Below are 22,042 nucleotides of genomic sequence, written 5' to 3' on the forward strand. Positions count from 1 at the left end.
TAACCCTTCACACACTTACATAAACAGCAGTCGATGGCCACTACATAAACTCCTGATTAAGTTGTCTTGGGGAGCGCCTCTTCCCCCAACCCCACAAGTCTCTTGCTATACTCTCTTCTTCATGGATAGTGTGCTCTGATTATCTCAGCACCAGCCCCACCTTTGTATGTCAGAAATACTGAGAGTAGCAAGGATAGTGTCATGCTGCTTTTCCTCTGTAGATTTTCATTAGCTGAAAGACTGAAGAATTAATTTAATCTAAAGCTTGGGTATTTCTTTAGGGATTCAGAATCTCAGAATCTCATCTTGACAATATTCTCCAGTCTGATGACCTCCAGATATGGTGAACTACAGCTCCCATAATTTATTGAGCTTCAACTTACAGAAGTTGAAGTATGACACATCTGGAAGGTACTGGATTGGGGCTGTGGGCTTCTAAACTAAGAAATGTAGATGGCAAAAGCCTTCCTGGATTGCTTTCTCAAGCAAGAATAGGAGGCAATCGGAGACTAAATTTATTTTTGTTTCCACATTTTGGACAGAAGTGCAGCAAATAAATATTAGATGAGTGATTTGTGTAGGATTCTCATTTAGAAAGATAAGTGAAAGATTTTGATATAATATTTGATTAGCCCCCAAAATCCAGAAACCTTCAAATAAAAGTCACTCGCTTGATTGGTAAAAGAGAGCAGATACTACTGAAAATACTGTATTTGTCTTTTGGGTAATACAAAAATCCTCTGAAGTTATTAGATCTGAGATGAGTCATTCACATATTTGAAGTCCTCCATTGACATTTTAGGCAAATAGTAATAAGCATGTATTTGTGAATCAATTCAACATTATACTAAAATTAACTAGCTATACATCTAAATAACAGTGGTGAGATTCAATTAGTCACTTTTTGAACCCTAAGGGGTAATGTTATATTGTAAGACTTTTTTGTTGTTTATTCATTCAGTCGCTTCCGACCCTTTGTGACTTCATGGACCAGCCCACGCCAGAGCTTCCTGTCGGTTGTCAACACCCCCAGCTCCCCCAGGGATGAGTCCGTCACCTCTAGAATATCTATCCACCTTGCCCTTGGTCGGCCCCTTTTCCTTTTGCCCTCCACTCTCCCTAGCATCAGCATCTTCTCCAGGGTGTCCTGTCTTCTCATTATGTGGCCAAAGTATTTCAGTTTTGCCTTTAATATCATTCCCTCAAGTGAGCAGTCTGGCTTTATTTCCTGGAGGATGGACTGGTTTGATCTTCTTGCAGTCCAAGGCACTCAGAATTTTCCTCCAACACCACAGTTCAAAAGCATCTATCTTCCTTCTCTCAGCCTTCCTTATGGTCCAGCTCTCGCAGCCATATGTTACTACTGGGAATACAGTACAAGACCCCTGATACATTAATTTGTATGATCCTTCCTCCTTGAATAAAATAAATTGCATTGATGTTAGGGCTGTGCAGGAAATATATACCTTGCTTACTTTTAATAATCAAATTTTAATCTTTGTATCACAGGAGTCCTCAATTTTATCCTATATGACTATTTTTTATTATGTTATAAATCTTAATATATTATATTGTTCTGATACAGTGATATTTGTACAATATTGACTGAAGATTATTAACACTCTAATGTTTAGATAACTTAGACTATTGAGGTTAGGAAAAGAAAGAAAGAGGCATTATATCAATATTAATTTTAATTTAGGATGTCAGTGTTAATGAGGGAAAAACTATTTGGCGTTTTCATCCAGAATTGAATACAGCATTTAAAAACTGCTGCAGATTGCATCGAACTATTTGTTGTGCAATAAAGGTTTTGGTCTTCAGCTGATAACTTAGTGGTAAGGTCTCCATTGTATCGTTACTTAATGTTTTTTGTACATGTTGATAAAGGAAAAAAGTAGATAAACAAAGCAAATTTAGCAACAATTAAAATACCAAAAAATAAAGAGAGAAAGAAAAAAGAGAAAGGCTATTAGGTTTCTAATTTCTCCCTTTTTGTGCATCAGCTAATTTACAATGTTAATTTATAAACATTTGGGCTCCCTTAGAAACAAGGCTGTAAAAGATTATATTTGTCATGGAGCATGATGTATTGTATGTATGGGAACCATTCTTGCTTAAATTTGGTTAAACTTCTATTGTGAATATACAATATACTGTTCTGAAAAGCATCAATGGAGCTGGGCTTATGTTTTTTAATAATATATATGAAAATACGTTCAAATTATATTGGAGCCAGGACTTTACATCTGATGTGAGATAAGTATCATCTGAAAGAGAGGCTACATTTTTAACGATGCACATAAATTAACATATTGGAAAAAAGAACAACTGAACCATGGTATATTTACCTATATTTTTACAAGTTTAGAAGTGCCAATTTCTTAAAATTTTTATAGAACTTAAGAAAATAGACTATTGGTCCTAACAATCTGTCATCATACTTCACAACTCAATGTATTTCTCATGGACATGAACTCCAGTAGTTACTTCATTTTTAGCTGTTATAGGTTGGAATGGGGGAGTAACAATCCAGAAGTAATACGCAACAGCATTTTTCTTATAGTAGTGACCTTTGGAATAGATGTACACATAAAGATAGTGGCTTTTCTTTTAAAAGATACCAGTTTCTAAAGTTGTATCAGTTGCACTGATCAGATCTGATTGCATGCCATAAAATATGCTGAAGAAATCAACGCGAATAGTCTCTTATAGACTTACTGGCTACGTCAGCAAAATGTTGTGATTTATTTCTGCTTTCCCTTTGTCAAGAAGCATCCAGAGCTCAAGCTGGATGTGTATCTGTGGAAAAGGGATGTCTTTTCTCCTACAGACTTCCCACAGGTTGAGAAATAATTTGGTCTTTCTAGTTAGGGCCCCCCTACTTAATAGATACCAGTTGTTGTATGCCTGATCCCTTGTTATAGCTACAGTACCCCCCATGATAACTTCTTGGTTGACAGTGGATGAAAACAGGAGCTACGCTTTGTACCATAAGTCCTCTTACCAAGCTGTGCTTCTGCCCCAAATAGAGTACCACGCAGCCTAAGATTGCATGGTATGTTATATAAATCTTTGATTGCTTCCAGGTTGGTGTCTGAGGACGAAAAAAGTCAAATGGAGGATTTTGTGTGGTTGCCACCACCATCATGCAATTGCATCCACACACATTTATGCCCTTGGTTGCTGCTTGTACAACATCTATCCTGGCCAGCTGCTTGCAGCCTTGATTGTCTTGTAGACTACTTTTCTGCTGTATTAGAAATAACACCCAGACTTCTGGTGGGAACATGGCGGTCTGAACAGCTGTGTTCGCAGGCTCTGTGGGCAGAACTGACAACGTGGCAATTTTTTTGGGCTCAGGCAGATTTTTTCTGAAGCCCAGGAGCGTTTTTCCCACAAAAGAAAAACACCTGGAATCACCCCATCTGTCCTCCAGATGGCTGCTTGCAGCCAGAAGATCGCAGACAGTGTTCACATTCAGGTGGTAAGAACAACCAGGAGGCTGGGGCATCACCATTTCCAAGCTGTGCTGTAGCCCTAAAGGGATATTAAGACCAGCGCCCCTTTTCTAAATCACCCAATTTATTTTTCTTTTAAGTATGCAACCCCTAAGAGAGGCTTTCTACAGAAGTGGGTTCTCTTGGTGCTTATCATTATTTTTGTGATTAATTAAAAAGAAATTTTTTTTTAAGTTTTGGACTTTGCTTTCCATCCAAATACTAAGGAGGGTTGAGAGTACATAATTGTCTCCCTGTTATTATTTTTGTACTAAATTTAAAGATATTAGCATTTCCCTACACGTTGAATCTGTTGTTTTGAACTTTCATCTTTCTGCTTCCACTTTCCCTGGGGAACTGTCTGTTATCTTACTCTCTCTTGTGTAAACACATTCTGGAATTTTTCTATTATCTTCCACTTTCACTGATTAAGTGCCTAGGGGGCACCATAACCTACTGTGTGAGACATGGAGGATTTTGATCAGATTTTTTCTGACTTCCATCGAAACTTTAAACAGATGCTTTCTGATTCTTGCCAAGCTCTTATGCAAGGCATTCAGGATATTGTGGAAAACATGAGGTTTAAAATATGTCATCTGGTTGGGGATGTTGTGGATGAAATTGAAGAATTTAACAGTGATAGAAATGTTTCTTCTAACAGTGAGATCGGGGCTTCTGTTGAAATGCTGGATGAAGATTGGACAGTCAAGTTGAAGAAATTTAAGGGAGAGATCAAGTTGCAAGCCACAAATGAAATTTGACTTTTTGATGGAACGCTATGGAAAAGAAGGGGTTATTATGTATGGGAGGTTTTCTGAAGAGGAAGAGAGGAATGTATAGATAAGTAGTAGGAAGGAAATAAATAAATGTTATCCTGGGGGTGGGGAGTTGATTAGGATGGATAGATAGATAGATAGATAGATAGATAGATAGATAGATAGATAGATAGATAGATAGATAGATCTTTCTTTCTTTCTTTCAACATAAGGGGAGGGAGCAATTGTATTTAGTGATTTTTATATTGTGCCAATGGAATGATTTATAGAAATAATGTGATTTTGGTTTAATATACAGTAAGGGATTGATTGTGGAAGATTGTTGTATATCCTTGCTGTTAAAAGTCAGAAGTCACCTCTTTTTGTATCTCTTAAAAAAAAAATTCTCTTGTGTTTTCACATTTTTTTAGTTTTTTTTCCTCTTTGTAGTTTTTTTGTTTTTCTGTAGTTTTTATCTTTGTCTGAAATCTAATAAAAATATTTATTAGATTTATATTTAAATATTTATTTAAAAAATAGAAATAACATCAGAATACTGGCTCCATCTGAGTCTCTAGGCTGTTCCGCCATCTTTCTTGCAATCCCAGAACTCTAGGCCCACTAGCTGCTATGAGAGTAGTAATGGGGTGTTACTTTTTCAAGACTGCGTTACTACTTGTTCTCTTTGCATTTGTACTTCCTGTGTTTTTGTATGATGAAAGGCTTACCAAGGGGGGGGTCAAAGAAAGCAAAATTGTAGTTAAAATTAAGAAGTCAAAAAGCTAAGCAGTCTAACCTGCAACAAAATGGTGGACTCTTTCAAAAAAGGTTCCAAATTATAGAGTCAGCATAACTGATAACCAAGTTCCACGGCCCTGTGGATGCCAAAAGGGAGCTGAAGGTGAGATATTTAAAGGAATTTGCTCTTAAAAATTAACACTGCTCAGGTGGAGCAGCAAATGCATTTTCCCTCATGATCAAGGAGCATAGAAGCCAAGGCCAGCCAACTTATTTTGGCTCCTGAAGCCCAATGTTTAAAAAGCATCTTCCCCTTTCCAGTGACAAAATCCAATTATCATATAAAATAACACCCAGTTTGCTGCCCTTTCAAACTACTAAAACCAGCTGCCTGTGGAAGCTTACGCAGTCTGTCAAGCAGCAAGAAACTGCTTAGATGGGTCACCTTCCTTGTTGGTGATCCAAGCAGCCTCTTTCCCTCAAGAATGTTATTTCAAGTTTCCTCAAATTCCACACGGGTGAATCAAAAATACATGCATAACTGTGTGTTAAGCAAACTTAAGAGACCATATTTGGGGATTGTAACTGCTTAGCACAACAGCAAGAACTTGCTAAGCTTTAACTAGGGAAAATATGTGTCCCAAGACCATTCAAAGTGGTAAAAAAGCAAGAGAAATCAGCCTATGATTTGTATTAAAAGCCATCCCAGTGCTGCCTATATACATTATTTCTACATCACATTTTAGCATTCTAAATAGGGGATGGACTGCATAGGTAAAAATCTGAGCCAGCTTCCAATGTTGTAAAAGGCTAGGCACCACATCGCAGCCTGACAGGGAGAATAAACATTTTAAGATAGCAAGGAAGCATGCCAAGAATGTTCCTCCAGGCCATTTCCTAGACTTGTTTATGTTGCATATTCAAGGCTCTGAACAGTATGGGATGGCCATGTGTCGTGCTACACTACACATTACTGTCCTATATTTGAGAAGTCCAGAACTAGAAGTAAGGGACACAGGAGCCTTAAAGGCATTTCAGATATTTTTCCTCCAAACTAATCGCCAAGGAGGTGGTGAGTGAGGGACAAGAATGCAACAATAAACAACATCCCCTCACTGCCACTCCATCCCAATAGGTCAAGTTATTCCCAAAGCTGCTATTAACTCTGGGGGAGGTGGGGGAAGCTTCTGTTGGTACTAACAGAATTTCCCCTTCAAGGAGTCTCAGGAGGATTTTTAATTAGCAGGGGAGATGAACTATAAGATCATCTCTAATTTGATCCTCCCTCTGCAAGCTGATAAAAGAGATGTTGGAAGAAATTAAGATCTCTCCCTGCCCGCCATGTTGTCTCCCCCCAGAACACTGACTTCCTGCAGTATTGCCTTCCCCTTGAGCAAGGTAAAAGGTTAAAAGTTACAAAATAGAACAGGTTCCATGCAAAAGGGGATGCCAGAGATTAAAATGTAAAAGGAAGCCCAACTGTTCAGACAAAGGATTCCCTTCCGATTTAATCAGAAGCCTTGGAAAACAAAAGGTCTCTCATTCCCAGAATTTAGCAGAGCCCATTCAGGTGAACAGCCAAACAGATCTCCATAATTATAACAAAAGATTCCTTCCCAGGTGGACAGTCCAGGCTAGTAGACAAAGCAGCAGCCCCGCAGGGAACCCAGACCATCAGAACAGGAAACACGAAGAGCAGGGAGCCTGACCACAGAGCGCCTCCTCTCTGAAATCCAGTAAACTGCACTTTTCTCCAGTTCCTAGAGGGCGGGAACACCTTTGCATAACAACAGCCAAGCAATCCTATATAAAGTGCTTGTGGGGGAAATACAAGGGTGGCCACCTTCCAACCAGCATACTCTGTACATGCTCTTGGACAATAAAACAATTATCTCTGCTCAAGCAATTGCCTGCGTTTCTTCATTCCTGGCTCGGGACGAACCCTTGGTAAGATTTCCTTCCAACAGAGAGAACCATGATCAGTTCAGAGAAGAAAAACAGCAGATAAGCCATTGGATAGCCACTTCTAGTAAAAGAGGACTTTTAGCCTTTTTTGCCTGCAAAAATGAAAAAGAAAGGAATTTCCCAGAAGGCTGGGATAGTCTTTCAAAATACAGCAGATTGTAAACCTAAGGAAAATGGGGATTCATCTTTAAATTTCTTGCTCCTGTTGTTTTGACTCCTGGCACAGTCTTCTCCTCCTTTTCTATTAGATTATTTTTATGTTCCAGAAACAGCTGCCCTTGCAAGTTGCTGCTTGCTAGAGACAAATATTTCTCAGGCCTGTTCAGCCATACCAATCACCAGAAAGATTGCTGAGGGTAAGTCACCTCCTGCTTTCCTCTTGTAGAGATAAATTCACAGTTGAGGCACCTCTTTGTGCTTCAAGTCATCATTCTGTCACTGAAGCTTTAGCTCAATGTTTCTCAAACTTGGTAACTTTAAGGTATGTGGACTTCAACTCCCAGAATTCCCCAGCCAACATGGAACTGAACTCCACCCATCTTAAAGTTGCCAAGTTTGAGAAACACTGCTTTAGCTCAACTGTACAGGGTTGCCTTTGCTCTTGAAGGTGAGTTGACAATCAAGTTTAACATCTAAAATGTGGTCACACTCTAATGCTTAAAAAAATAATTTAACCTAACTTGTACTTCATGGTTTGGATCAGCATTGTGCTTCTGACTGATATTAAAAAAAATGCATTGCCAAAAGTAAACTTCCATCTGTCCATCGTATTGCCCCAAGTAGGCAGCCAACAATAATCATGGTAGATTTAGATGCAATCTGCTCACAGAATTTTCTGCAGTCTATGATTTGCTTTGCTGACAGGAGGGAATGCAAGAAGACGGTTTTTCCTAGCCTTCTCTGATGAAGAACAATCAGTTAGTCTTAATCCCCTCATGTTTCCATAACCATGAACAATAATCCACAAGCAGACCCACTGTTTCTTTTGTCTTCCAATTTTCTCATCCGTTGTGCCAGATAATAAATAACCCATGTGTGATGAGATTCAACAGCTCTCTGCAAAACAGACTGATGCTCAGCCTCTTCTATTCCCATAATCTCAGGATGTGTTGTGTAGATTTGTTTACTACCTTATTTTAAATCCATGTATTTCTGTTGTTTCTTAATTGGAAGCAACAACAAAAAAATATCCATAAAATAATGAGCATCATCAGTCATTAAACTAGAAATCTAGCAAAAATAAGAAAAAATTGAATAACCAAAGGCTACTTCCTTGGAGGCTATCCATGCTAATTTCTGAGGCAGTAGAAATAATGTTGGATACATCATCCCTGTCCACCAAATTGTTTCTTTAATGGTGCAGAATAGAAGAAAGCTCACCTGGTGTCCTATTTTAATCTCTATTGCACTGCCATTATGTACATAAAAGGGTTAAAAGTGGAGTAACAAAAGGCCACGCTAATCATCCCCAGCATTGTTTCCAATGGCCCTGAAAAGTTCTGTGCCTTTTGACAGCTGATAGCTATATAGATAAGATAATGTAAATTCGTGCCTGTTGCTCATATCTCTCCCTGCTTTTGCCTGCTTTTTGTCTCATTTTGCTAGTTTGTAATGGTTGAACATGACATAGTTAACTGTTTTTGAGTTTGCTGATGTTTAATAAATAAATCAAACTTTTTTTTTTTGCTAGCTGAACTGAGTGGTATATGTGCTTGCTCTGATCTGGGTATAAGGACTATCTGGGAATATGCTGGATACAAACTAAAGTGGAAATTACCCAGGGTAATTTTCCAACAAGTAAGACTGCAGGCTTTCCTCCTGTTCATCCTAACAACCACTCCTGAACAAGCAACTTTCCTTTACATTTAAAACAGAAAACAGGAGCACAACAATAAAAAAGAAAAAATCCTCAGGAAGCCACTGTGAAGCCTTGGGTCTATAACTGAGAAGACCTTCCTACAGTAATTGGTCCTCCTCTTTCTTTTATCAAGGTCACCTATAATCAGAAGATCTGGGCCTCTTTCCAGATGCCCCACAGAGCACTGAATGACCAGAACTGGGCAACTTACACCCAGTAAGCCACACATATCCCTGAGCTTCATCCACAGGTTGTCTGCTCCTAGTTAACCCTTCAGAGTTTATTTTTTTAGGTATCTGGTTTGTGTTATTTGTCCAGATTTCAGTAGGCAGCAACTCCAGGATTAGCAGGAGCTTGGTCAGATGCAGCTAACACAGCATAAAGTTTGTTTCTGCTGAAGATACTAATTTTATTCTATCTATCAATGTCTTCATTATTGCTACACTGCTAGATAGTAGGATAAAGTGAAAGCACATTTTTGCATGAATAGAAGCCAAACTCATCCACCTGTATAATCAACAGAAGAAAAATGACTGTTTCTTGTCTTTTCTGTTGCTCAGATATCTAGACCAATGAAAAGAGTATGTCATAATTTTTTTCACTAATAGCAAAAAAAACGCTCCACTTCAACCATCTATAAGGATGGATGGATGGATGGATGGATGGATGGAAATTCAGTAATGTACTGGGAAGCTTGAGAGAATCAATGGCTTAATTTTGGCTTTTGTTAGAAGCAGCTACAGGGCATTGGCATTCCCATTCTGCAAAGCAGTACTTAATTTCACAGTTTATAGCAGCACTGTCTCGTTTATGAAATAGGCACAGCAGTTATACATATGGCCTTATTATTTTCAGCACTGAGATTGCAATGAGTTACATCATCAAGCTCACATTGCTAAAGCAAATAAGACTTTTATTTCTTACGTTCAATGACTGCGAGTGCAAGCAATAGCTAATAACTATAGACCAATTGATAGTTTGATCAGTTGGGGGCATAAAATGTCACATACACTATAGATAGATAAAAACTCATTGTATGACCTCACTTTGTAATCAAAGCCCCTTTTCAAAATTATCCTCAATCTTAAGGGTGGGGGTAGTATGTATATAGTTGTAGTATGTATATACATCTGCTGGTAAAATCAGTATCTATCTTTATGGCAGAAGCTCAGACGTATTAATACCTTCATCTGTAGGTAGGGAGAACCTGTTTCAGCCATATTAACTTTGTTCACATTAGTTCTACATTTTCACACTGTTCTGTTTTTCATTGCTCCACTTCTGATTATACCAAGTCCTAAACATAGCTTCCGAGATGCCTTTTCTATAAGGCTCAGTCATGCTGGAAAATTATAGGAGAAAGCCAGGAAAGGAGATCAGTGACCTATCCTATCAGCACTGTTGCCGCTCCAGACTACATAACATAGCCCACAGTTTGGAGAGAAGGTATCTTCAGATCAGACATGCTTCTGAAGATAACACCAGGAATGGGATGGGCTGTATATTCAGTTTAGAATAAGCCAGATTCGTTTCTGTGGAGTGGGGAGAGCTGGCCAACACAAAATTAAGGGAGAGAGGTTATTCCTTATTACATGTAATTGATTGGGCCCATTTGATTTTGATCCCTGGATTGCCCATTTAATCATTCCTTCTACTTCTCTCTTCCCTCCTTTTTCTTTTCTGGCAACAGTTCGTTGGCCAACCAATAGATATTGCTTGCCAAAGAAAGAAGGCAAAAAAGGAACATATTTGTGTGGAATTTTCATAATGAAGTTATTTGGATAGAGATACATTCAGAAACAGTTACTGTAATTTCCACAGAAATAAAAGTGGAGGTAAAGTGGGACTATCTACTTAGTCTGTTTTCTGGTAACAAAACATCAATGGACAGTGTCAAGAATTCTAGTTCCCTTCAAAGGATTATTTATGCTTAAGTAGGACTCGGGCAGTCTGGTTAAAAGTCCTCCAACGGAAGGTGTCTTCAGATAGATAACTGGACAGAATTCATTGTGATAAATTTGTTTCCAGAGTTGTAAATAAGGAGATATCCCAGAGACATTTAAAATATCCAGGTATCTCTCTCCAAAGAGAAAAATACCTTCCAGCCCTATCAGTGAACTTCAGAGAAGAAGGGACTGCATAACAGTATTTTGAAGGCCTGCAGAGGTATATTTTTATGAAAGCAGAAGTAGCTTGAAGTGTAAACTTGTTGTCTTAATGCAATATTAAACTTTCGGGAGTTGTGATTATAAATTCTAACTCTAACACTCTCTGTGGCCTTGGGTAAGTCATTAATCTACTCTGGTTCTGTTTTTTCATCCATGAACAAGATAACTTAATGCCTGTCTCATTTACAGGTGCAGTGTGGATTCTTGAATGTGCTGATTCTTCCCTATCCAAACTAATACCACTGCTGTCTCATACACACCCTTCCTTCCTTCCTTCCTTCCTTCCTTCCTTCCTTCCTTCCTTCCTTCCTTCCTTCCTTCCTTCCTTCCTTCCTTCCTTCCTTCCCCAGGATGAGCCTGTTCAGAAGGTGATTTTTCTCTCTTTAGTATTTTTATGTTATAAATTTATCTGTAAGAACTTAGCGCAACAGAACCAGTTAAATTACACAGTTTTTAAAATGTTTTTACAGCACAAACATATGCTGTTTAACTCAACATCGAATCCCATGGTACATTATATACCTCACATGAACTTTATCTGTTTGTCATTGCTTTTACAGAAAAGAAAGGGGTTGATCTGGAGCATAATATATATGAAGAAAAACTGTTTTTTCTAGATAGAAGAGGATAGATTAAGCTCCCTCCCTGCCTGTGCTGGTTCTGATTTAAATTCTTAAGAATAAGTGCCACTGTATTCAGTAGAGCTATCTCTTTAGTGAATGAACCTAGGACTGCAGTTTTAATCTACTCTACTAACTCCACTAGAAAGTGTTACTGGCTGATCAGTGAGCAGCTATTTAAAAACTTGATGTCATTTTAAATATAGATGCCTGCAAACCTATTTTTGACAAATTCTGTTGTGTGAAAAAATCATAGTTCCTCCTCTATGTGGCTGCTGCTGTGACCATTTTTAAGCATTATTTTTCCTTTAGAACTCTTTTCCTCACTTGCAAATGTATGCAGATTTCATGGATCGATTATTAATACTTATACTATTAATCAACTAAGCAGGAGATGAGAGACTGGAGTCCTGAAGAATTGAGGGGATGTAACTGCTACCTGCACAAGGATAAAGAGGGAAGTTGTAGTATTTGATGACTCCAAAATACAAGACACAATGAATATTCACCAGACCGGCTGGTCATAAAATGTGCCATCTTCTGAGAGCAGTCTTTCCAATACATAGAAGGCAACTGGAAAAGGAAAGAAGAATATTGATATTGCCTGCTTATGAAAATAATATTAGAAGATGACATCTGGGATCATAGTCTATATTACCTAGATGATGGGTTGCTTGCACAAGACTGGTTGCACTGAAAGACTGGGAATAATGTGTTTTGCTGAAGTATGTTGAACTTAAGAGAATTTTACTTTGAAGCCTATGGAGGTCAAGAGATTAAAAGCAAGAACTAAGAACTTTAGATAAGAACTTATGTACTGCATGAATAAATGAGGCACTATTAGTGATAGTCTTCACCAAAGGATCATTACCTTGTCGTGGTGCTGGAGCTTGAGCACCTCAATGATTCCATGAGCTAAACCGTGAAGGGCCACCCAAGACAGGAAGGTCATGACAGAGAGGTCAGACTAAATGCGATCCCTGGGGAAGGTAATGGCAACCCACCCCAGTATTCTTGCCGTGAAAACTAAATGGATCAGTACAACCAGAGATATGTCGGTATACCATTGGAAGATGAGACCCCCAGGTCGGAAGATGGTCAAAATGCTACTGGGGAGGAACAGAGGATGAGTTCAACTAGCCCCAGACATGATGACGCAGCTAGCTCAAAGCCGAAAGGACAACTAGTGGCCGACGGTGTTGGTGGTGAACGGCGAATCCGATGTTCTAAGGATCAACACACCATTGGAACCTGGAATGTAAGATCTATGAGCCAGGGCAAATTGGATGTGGTTATTGGTGAGATGTCAAGATTAAAGATAGACATTTTGGGCATTAGTGAACTGAAATGGACTGGAATGGGCCACTTCACATCAAATGACCACCACATCTACTACTGTGGACAAGAGGACCACAGAAGAAATGGAGTAGCCTTCATAATTAATAGTAAAGTGGCTAAAGCAGTGCTTGGATACAATCCAAAAAATGATAGAATGATCTCAATTCGAATTCAGGGCAAGCCATCTAACATCACAGTGATCCAAATATACGCCCCAACCACAGGTGCTGAAGAAGCTGAAGTATAGCAGTTCTATGAGGATCTGCAGCACCTACTGGACAACACGCCTAAAAGAGATGTTATTTTCATCATGGGAGACTGGAATGCTAAGGTGGGCAGTCAAATGACACCTGGAATTACAGGTAAGCATGGCCTGGGAGAACAAAATGAAGCAGGACATAGGCTGATAGAATTTTGCCAAGACAACTCACTCTGCATAACAAACACTCTCTTCCAGCAACCTAAGAGACGGCTTTATACATGGACTTCCCCAGATGGACAACACCGAAACCAGATTGACTACATCCTTTGCAGCCAAAGGTGGCGGACATCTATACAGTCGGTAAAAACAAGACCTGGAGCTGACTATAGTTCAGATCACGAACTTCTTCTTGCACAATTTAGGATCAGACTAAAGAGATTAGGGAAGACCCACAGATCAGCTAGATATGAGCTCACTAATATTCCTAAGGAATATGCAGTGGAGGTGAAGAATAGATTTAAGGGACTGGACTTAGTAGATAGGGTCCTGGAAGAACAATGGACAGAAGTTCGCAACATTGTTCAGGAGGCGGCAACAAAATACATCCCAAAGAAAGAGAAAACCAAGAAGGCAAAATGGCTGTCTGCTGAGACACTAGAAGTAGCCCAAGAAAGAAGGAAAGCAAAAGGCGACAGTGATAGGGGGAGATATGCCCAATTAAATGCAAAATTCCAGAGCTTAGCCAGAAGAGATAAGGAATTATTTTTAAACAAGCAATGCACGGAAGTGGAAGAAGACAATAGAATAGGAAGGACAAGAGACCTCTTCCAGAAAATTAGAAACATCGGAGGTAAATTCCAGGCAAAAATGGGTATGATCAAAAACAAAGATGGCAAGGACCTAACAGAAGAAGAAGAGATCAAGAAAAGGTGGCAAGAATATATGGAAGACCTGTATAGGAAGGATAACAATATTGGGGATAGCTTTGACGGTGTGGTCAGTGAGCTAGAGCCAGACATCCTGAAGAGTGAGGTTGAATGGGCCTTAAGAATTGCTAATAACATTGCTAATAACAAGGCAGCAGGAGATGACAGCATCCCAGCTGAACTGTTCAAAATCTTGAGAGATGATGCTGTCAAGGTAATCCATGCTATATGCCAGCAAAATTGGAAAACACAAGAATGGCCATCAGATTGGAAAAAATCAACTTATATCCCCATACCAAAAAAGGGAAACACTAAAGAATGTTCAAACTATCGAACAGTGGCACTCATTTCACATGCCAGTAAGGTAATGCTCAAGATCCTGCAAGGTAGACTTCAGCAATTCATGGAGCAAGAATTGCCAGATGTACAAGCTGGGCTTAGAAAAGGCAGAGGAACTAGGGACCAAATTGCCAATATCCACTGGATAATGGAAAAAGCCAGGGAGTTTCAGAAAAAGATCTATTTCTGTTTTATTGACTATTCTAAAGCCTTTGACTGTGTGGACCATAACAAATTGTGGCAAGTTCTTAGTGGTATGGGGATACCAAGTCATCTTGTATGCCTCCTGAGGAATCTGTATAACGACCAAGTAGCAACAGTAAGAACAGACCATGGAACAACGGACTGGTTTAAGATTGGGAAAGGAGTACGGCGGGGCTGTATACTCTCACCCTACCTATTCAGCTTGTATGCAGAACACATCATGTGACATACTGGGCTTGAGGAATCCAAGGCTGGAGTTAAAATCGCTGGAGGAAACATTAACAATCTCAGATATGCAGATGATACCACTTTGATGGCTGAAAGCGAAGAGGAACTGAGGAGCCTTATGATGAAGGTGAAAGAAGAAAGTGCAAAAGCTGGCTTGCAGCTAAACCTCAAAAAAACCAAGATTATGGCAACCAGCTTGATTGATAACTGGCAAATAGAGGGAGAAAATGTAGAAGCAGTGAAAGTCTTTGTATTTCTAGGTGCGAAGATTACTGCAGATGCTGACTGCAGTCAGGAAATCAGAAGACGCTTAATCCTTGGGAGAAGAGCAATGACAAATCTCGATAAAATAGTTAAGAGCAGAGACATCACACTGACAACAAAGGTCCGCATAGTTAAAGCAATGGTGTTCCCTGTAGTAACATATGGCTGCGAGAGCTGGACCATAAGGAAGGCTGAGAGAAGGAAGATAGATGCTTTTGAACTGTGGTGTTGGAGGAAAATTCTGAGAGTGCCTTGGACTGCAAGAAGATCCAACCAGTCCATCCTCCAGGAAATAAAGCCAGACTGCTCACTTGAGGGAAAGATATTAAAGGCAAAACTGAAATACTTTGGCCACATAATGAGAAGACAGGACACCCTGGAGAAGATGCTGATGCTAGGGAGAGTGGAGGGCAAAAGGAAGAGGGGCCGACCAAGGGCAAGATGGATGGATGATATTCTAGACGTGATGGATTCGTCCCTGGAGGAGCTGGGGGTGTTGACGACTGACAGGAAGCTCTGGCGTGGGCTGGTCCATGAAGTCACAAAGAATCGGAAGCGACTAAATGAATAAACAACAATTAGTGATAGTGGGATCTATATTAAACTACTCATCGATGAAGTTCTTGGTCTTCATTGTCTCTATTAGAATGCTCAGAATATGGGAAATATAGAAGTTGGAGCCTGAACTCTTAATACAAGACAGCAAATTTTATATAATAGACATAGCTGAGATTTGGTGGGATGATTCTCATTACTGGAATGCAACAACTGAAGGCTACATTTGGCCAAGGAATAGAAGCAACAGAAAGAAAAGATGAACTGCTTTTATGTTCAATACCCATGTCTACACAGAAGTCCAAGAGAATAAATTTAATGATGAGAGCATCTGTATTAAAAATATATTGGAAAAGGTAATAGAAGGATTATTGTTATTATCTGCTAAACCGAGGAGAACTGTAGATAATGCTTTCTAAAAGCAAACTGAAGATCTTTTAAACTAGCATACAGTATTAGTGATGGGAAATCTAATTATTCCAACACCTGTTAAGAGACAAACTCTGCCAAGCATAGTTCTAGAAAATTACTGACTTGTATTGCTGATAACTTTCATCTTCAGAGAGCAGAAGGCAGCACAAGAGAATTATCTACCTTTGATTTAATCTTAACCAGTAGGGATGATCCTGTAGAGTTGGTAGCAAGAACTTTCAAGGACAGTGGCCATGTAATAGTAGAATGTGATCGTAGAATGTGAAGGCAGAATTACTCAGCTCCGTTTTGCTTCTGTTTTTTCAGAGAAGGAATACAGTCTACCAAGTAATTGCCAGTTGAAGGAGCAGGATTCTAGTTCAAGCTTTTTTGCATCTTTGAAGTCCAAGCTGATTAACTCCACAAGTAAATTGGCATGGCACCTGCTTTAGAGAAAAACTGTGGTGAGGATTTTGCAGTACTTTCTCTGCAGCTTCAAGGCAAGGCAAATTCCCAGTGGCAGAAATTCACATTTCATCCTACTTCCCACTTCCAGAATTCCTCCTTGTTCCAGAAGACAAGACAGTGTGTTGCCTCAGTTTCTTTCCCTCATCTGTCCATGCTTTGATGCTCATCTAACAGCAGTTGGTTTTCTGTCTTTTCTTCCCTCAATGTGAAAAGGAACAAAGAGGAAGACACAGCTTCCTTCTCTTTTTGGCACATCCCCAGTTGACTGGCTGAAAAGAGACGGCCTGGGGAGGGGACAACGGGGACAACTGCTGTTGCATATTGTACAGTGCGCTGTGTACAGTGGCACAAATATAAGTATAATGAAGGGGATGAACTGGTATCCATGTGGAATGAGCCATAGTTAGAGAATAGTTACTGATTTAGAGTAAGTGCAGATCTCCAGGGCCAAATGAATTGTAGAATACTAGAGGAGTTTGTTGATGGTCTGGCCAAATCTCTTTGTTGTCTTTGAAAACTCTGCACAATGGGTAAACTACTGGATGAGTGGAGAACAGATATTGTCCCTAACTTCATTAAAGGGGGAAAAAGAGAATCCAGGCAGCCATACAGCAGTCAGTCTGACATAAATACCTGAAAAGATTCCACAGTCCATAAAGGGATTGATCAGTAAGCAATCTGGAAATGATGCTGTGATTACTAGAAGTCAGCATGGGTTGTCTTAGTTCATTTTTTTTTATCAAGGAACATCCTTAGAATATTGTGGAAATGCTCTGAACATAATGCATCTTAACCTCAACAAAGCATTTGACAAAGTGCCCATGACATTTTGATTAGTAAGCTATTTAAATTTTGGTTTGATGGTATCACAACTAAGTGAATTCACAGCTGGTCTGAAACTGGTACTCAAAGAATGCTCATCCCCATTTCCTCATCGAAGTGGAGTGAGGTATCAAGTGGGGTACCACAGGGTTCAATCTTAGACCCAATATTCCCCTTTAAAACAGAATCATAGAATTAGAAGAGGCCATTTAGGTGATTGAGTCTGAACACTTACTCAGTGCAGGCATCTAAACTAAATTATCCCCAACAGCAAGTGGTCCAACTGCTTCTAAAATGCACTTTTTCATTAATGACTTGGATAAAACAATGAAGGGAATGTTTATCAAATTTCTAGGGGGCACAAAACTTGACAGGAAAAGTAATATTCTAGAAGTGAAACAAAATGGCACTGAAAAGTCAAAAAGAATGTTAGCTCCATCAACAGAACCACAGTTTCCAAAGCCCAGGAATTAAGAGTTTCCATCTATACTGCTTTGGTCAGACCCCACCTACATTTACTGTCTCCAGTTCTGGGCACCTCGAAAGATTCAGCTAAACTGGAGCACGTACAAATGAGAAGAGCAAAACATTATCAGGGGACTGGAAATTAATCTTATTAGGAGAGACTGAGATATTTTTAGGTTTGAGAAAATATGACTAAGGAGGGATTTAATAGTACCTTCCAAGTACCTGAAAAGATGTCAGGCCAAAGAAGGTCAAGACCTGTTCTCTGTTATCCTGGAGTGCAGAACACAAAATCATGATCTTAAGGCAGATTTCAGTTGAATGTTAGGAAAAGAACAGGTCAGTGGTAGGACCAAGTAGGAAGGACAAAGGTAAATTCCTTTCCTTTTCAAGCAGAAACTGGACAGCCATTTCTCAGGGGTGCTTTAATTGGAATTCCAGCACTGAGTACTTGATTGGACTTCATAAACTAAATGGTCCTTTCTAATCCAATTAGGTGCTGTAATCTAATTGTGTAGCAGCCCTAATTTATTTCTATAAAACATGCAATAGTCTGGATTGATCAAATGAAAACGGGCTATTGGGTATCATGTTTCTGTCTTCATCTGAATCTGCTAACAAGGGAAAAAAAGGCAGGATCGTTCCTCCTTGTGATTGCTGTTCAATGTAATGTTGACAAAGTTACATACAGACAAACCTTATAGACCAATACTTGGTCTGTATATGTTAACCTATGGGTAAGTAGGGCCCCTATATCATGGATCAAATTAATATGCACCCAAATTTTATACACATTGGTTCCTTCAGCACTACCACAAAATTATGTAAACATCAGAAGCAATTATTACGATCTCATTCCTTAATATTGTATATGCAGTCTGACAAATGTGCATGCAGTCTGTATATGCAAATGTATATGCAATTTGATAAATGTGGCAGGAACAGTACACTTCCAGTTTGGTGTTTTGTTTTGTTTTGTTTTATTTTGTTTTGTTTTGTTTTGCTACTGAAAGAATATCCCCAGATTACTTTTCATTGCCCCACCAGAATTGCCATCCCATCCCATCCCAAACTACAGAAAGGTTTTCTCTCTCACAGTTACCCTCTGAAATTCAGCTGGATGGAAAATCCAGCCCAGCCCTATCACTGGGTTTTACTTACCTTGTTTTTTTTAATTGAGGTTTCGTATTCTACTTTGTATTTTATTGGCATGAGCTGCCTTAAGCATTGCTTCATAACAATGAAGATGACAAATTTAGCAAATAAATACTATGATTCCATGCACAGGGAATGCAAAATATACTTGTTAGGAGAGACGTTGAACTTTCCATCAATGTTAAAATGTAACAGAATGAAATGGTTGAGGTAGTGGAAGCGGTAGGAACTTTGGGAGAGAGTGACTATGTTCTACTAGGATTCACCATAACGCAGGCCAGGGTAACTGAACCAAGTCAGACTACTGTTCTAGATTTTAAGAGAGCTGACTTCAACAACCTAAGAGGAATAACAGGAAGGATTCCATGGATGGAAATCCTAGAGGGGAAATCAGTTCAGGATGCTTGGGAAATTCTAAAAAACGAGATAATAAAGGCCCAGACAAAAACAGTACCACAGAGAAAGAAAAACAAGAGACACCTGACGAGACCAGCGTGGTTGCATGAAGAACTCTCTGACAAGTTGAGGGACAAAGAATATAAAAAATGGAAAGAGGGGCTTATAACTCAAGAAGATTACCAGCAAATATCCTGAATCTGCAAGTATGGAGTTGGGAAGGCTAAGGCTCAGAATGAGCTAAGACTTGCAACAAATGCCAAAAATAACAAAAAAAAAAGTTTCTTTTGATGAAAGGAGCAAGAGGAAAGTCAAAGAAATGGTTGGTCTGCTAGTGGGAGAACTTGGCAAGAAGGTGATGGGCAGGAGGGAGAAGGAGGAACTGCTTAATTCCTTTTTTGCATCTGTTGTTACGCAAAAGGAAAAAATAGTCCAACCTGTCAAAAGCAGCACCATGGGAGACAAAAGAGGAATGCAGGTCAAAATAGGTAAGGAATTGTTAAGAGAACACCTACCTGCTTTGAACAAGTTCATGTCTGCTGGATCAGATGGTTTACATCGCAGGGTACTGAAGGAGCTGGTGGATATGATCTTGGAGCCATTGAATGAAATCTTTGGGAGCTCCTGGATCACAGGGTAACTGCCAGAGGACTGGAAAAGAGCTGATGTGGTTCAATCTTTAAAATGGGGGAAAAAGTGGATCCAGGAAACTACAGACCAATCAGCTTGACATCAATACCTGGGAAAATCCTGGAAAAGGTAATCAAGCAGCAGGTTTGTGAGGACCTAGAAATGAATAAGGTGATTACTAGAAGCCAGCATGGATTTGTTAAGGACAGGTCATGCCGAACAAATCTTATTACCTTCTTTGATAAAGTGACTAAATTAGTGGACCAAGGAAATGCTGTGGATATAGTATACTTAGATTTCAGTAAGGCATTTGATAAAGTAGATCACAGCCTACTTCTTGGTAAGATAGAGCAATGTGGGATAGACAGCACCACTACCAGATGGATTCGCACTTGGCTGACCAACTGCACTCAGTGTGTGGTCCTTAACAGATCTACATCTACATGGAGGGAAGTATGCAGTGGGGTACCTCAAGGTTCTGTCTTGGGCCCAGTGCTCTTCAACATCTTCATAAATGACCTAGATGAGGGGATTGAAGGGGCTCTCATCAAATTTCCAGATGACACAAAGCTGGGGTGAATTGCTAACACTTTGGAAGATAGACTCAAGATTCAGGAGGATCTTGACAGACTTGAGCATTGGACCCTATCCAACAAGATGAAGTTCAATGGTGAGAAATGTAAGATCCTACACTTTGGCAGGAAAAACCAGTGGTACAAGTACAAGATAGGCAGTACCTGGCTCAACAGTAGTGCCTATGAGAGGGATCTAGGTGTCCTGGTAGACCACTGCTTAGGTCAGCAGTGTGCTGCAGCTGCCAAAAAAGCCAACGCAGTTCTGGGCTGCATCAACAGAGGGATAGTAGCAAGATCACAGGAGTGATAGTACCGCCGTATACTGCACTGGTGAGGCCACAATTGGAATACTGCATCCAGTTCTGGTCACCACAATACAAAATATATGCTGAGGCCCTACAAAGAGTGCAGAGAAGAGCAACAAAGATGATAAGGAGTCTGGAGGCTAAATCCTATGAAGAATGGCTAAAGGAACTAGGTAAGTTTAGCTTAATGAAGAGAAGACTGAGGGGACACATGATAGCAGTCTTCCAATACTTGAAAGGCTGCCACAGGGAAGAGGATGTAGATTTATTCTCCATAGGACCTGAGGGTAGGACAAGAAGCAGTGGGTAGAAGCTTGTCAGAGGAAGATCCACCTGGAAACAAGGAGGAATTTCCTGACAGTGAGAACTATTAAGCAGTGGAACAGCTTGCTTCCCAGAGCTGTGAATGCTCCATTGCTGGACGTTTTCAAGAAAAGATTGGACAATCATTTGTCTGAGATGGTATGAGGATTCCTGCCTTGGGCTTCAGCAGGGAGTTGGACTAGAAGACCTCCAAGGTCCCTTCCAACCCTATGATTCTATGATTCTATAAAAATTCATTTTGACTTGGCTTGGACACTTATACATTTTTCAATCATATTGTTCCTGGCAGCCTTCACTATCAGCTTTGCCTCAAATTCTTCCTAAGGTTACTGTCCTCACTTCCACAATATTCTGGTTGATTCTTCTCCTAATTTAAGATGTGTGGCTTAAAAACATGGGAATATATTTGCTTTGTACTGTCTGCTTCATGTTCTTCCCATATTCATTGGGTTGACCTCTGCCAGAAAAAAAATGTTGAATTTTATGGTCTGACCCAGCAAAATTCCTTGAATGATCTTATATTGTGGCAATTTAAGGCTCTTTCTGATACGGCACTGGCATTTTAATGTTGACTTTTGCCACTGGTATAGAACCTGTGTACCTGTCTTGCAAAGATCTGTGTGTCCTTGATTTGTAATCGGAGAATGCAGTATAGCTTTCAAGATCAGTTAAAAACTACAGCATTGCTTCATGAGCTAAGATAAGCTGATCTTTACAGCAATTTATAACAAAGTAGACAAACATTTTATGCACATAAACAAAAGATAATGTATTTGTATTACATTTACAATAAACATAGGCCTTGAAGGAAGAAAACATTTATATTTTATT

The sequence above is a fragment of the Candoia aspera genome, chromosome 3 (assembly GCF_035149785.1).
Source record: "Candoia aspera isolate rCanAsp1 chromosome 3, rCanAsp1.hap2, whole genome shotgun sequence".
In the NCBI taxonomy this organism is placed as follows: Eukaryota; Metazoa; Chordata; class Lepidosauria; order Squamata; family Boidae; genus Candoia; species Candoia aspera.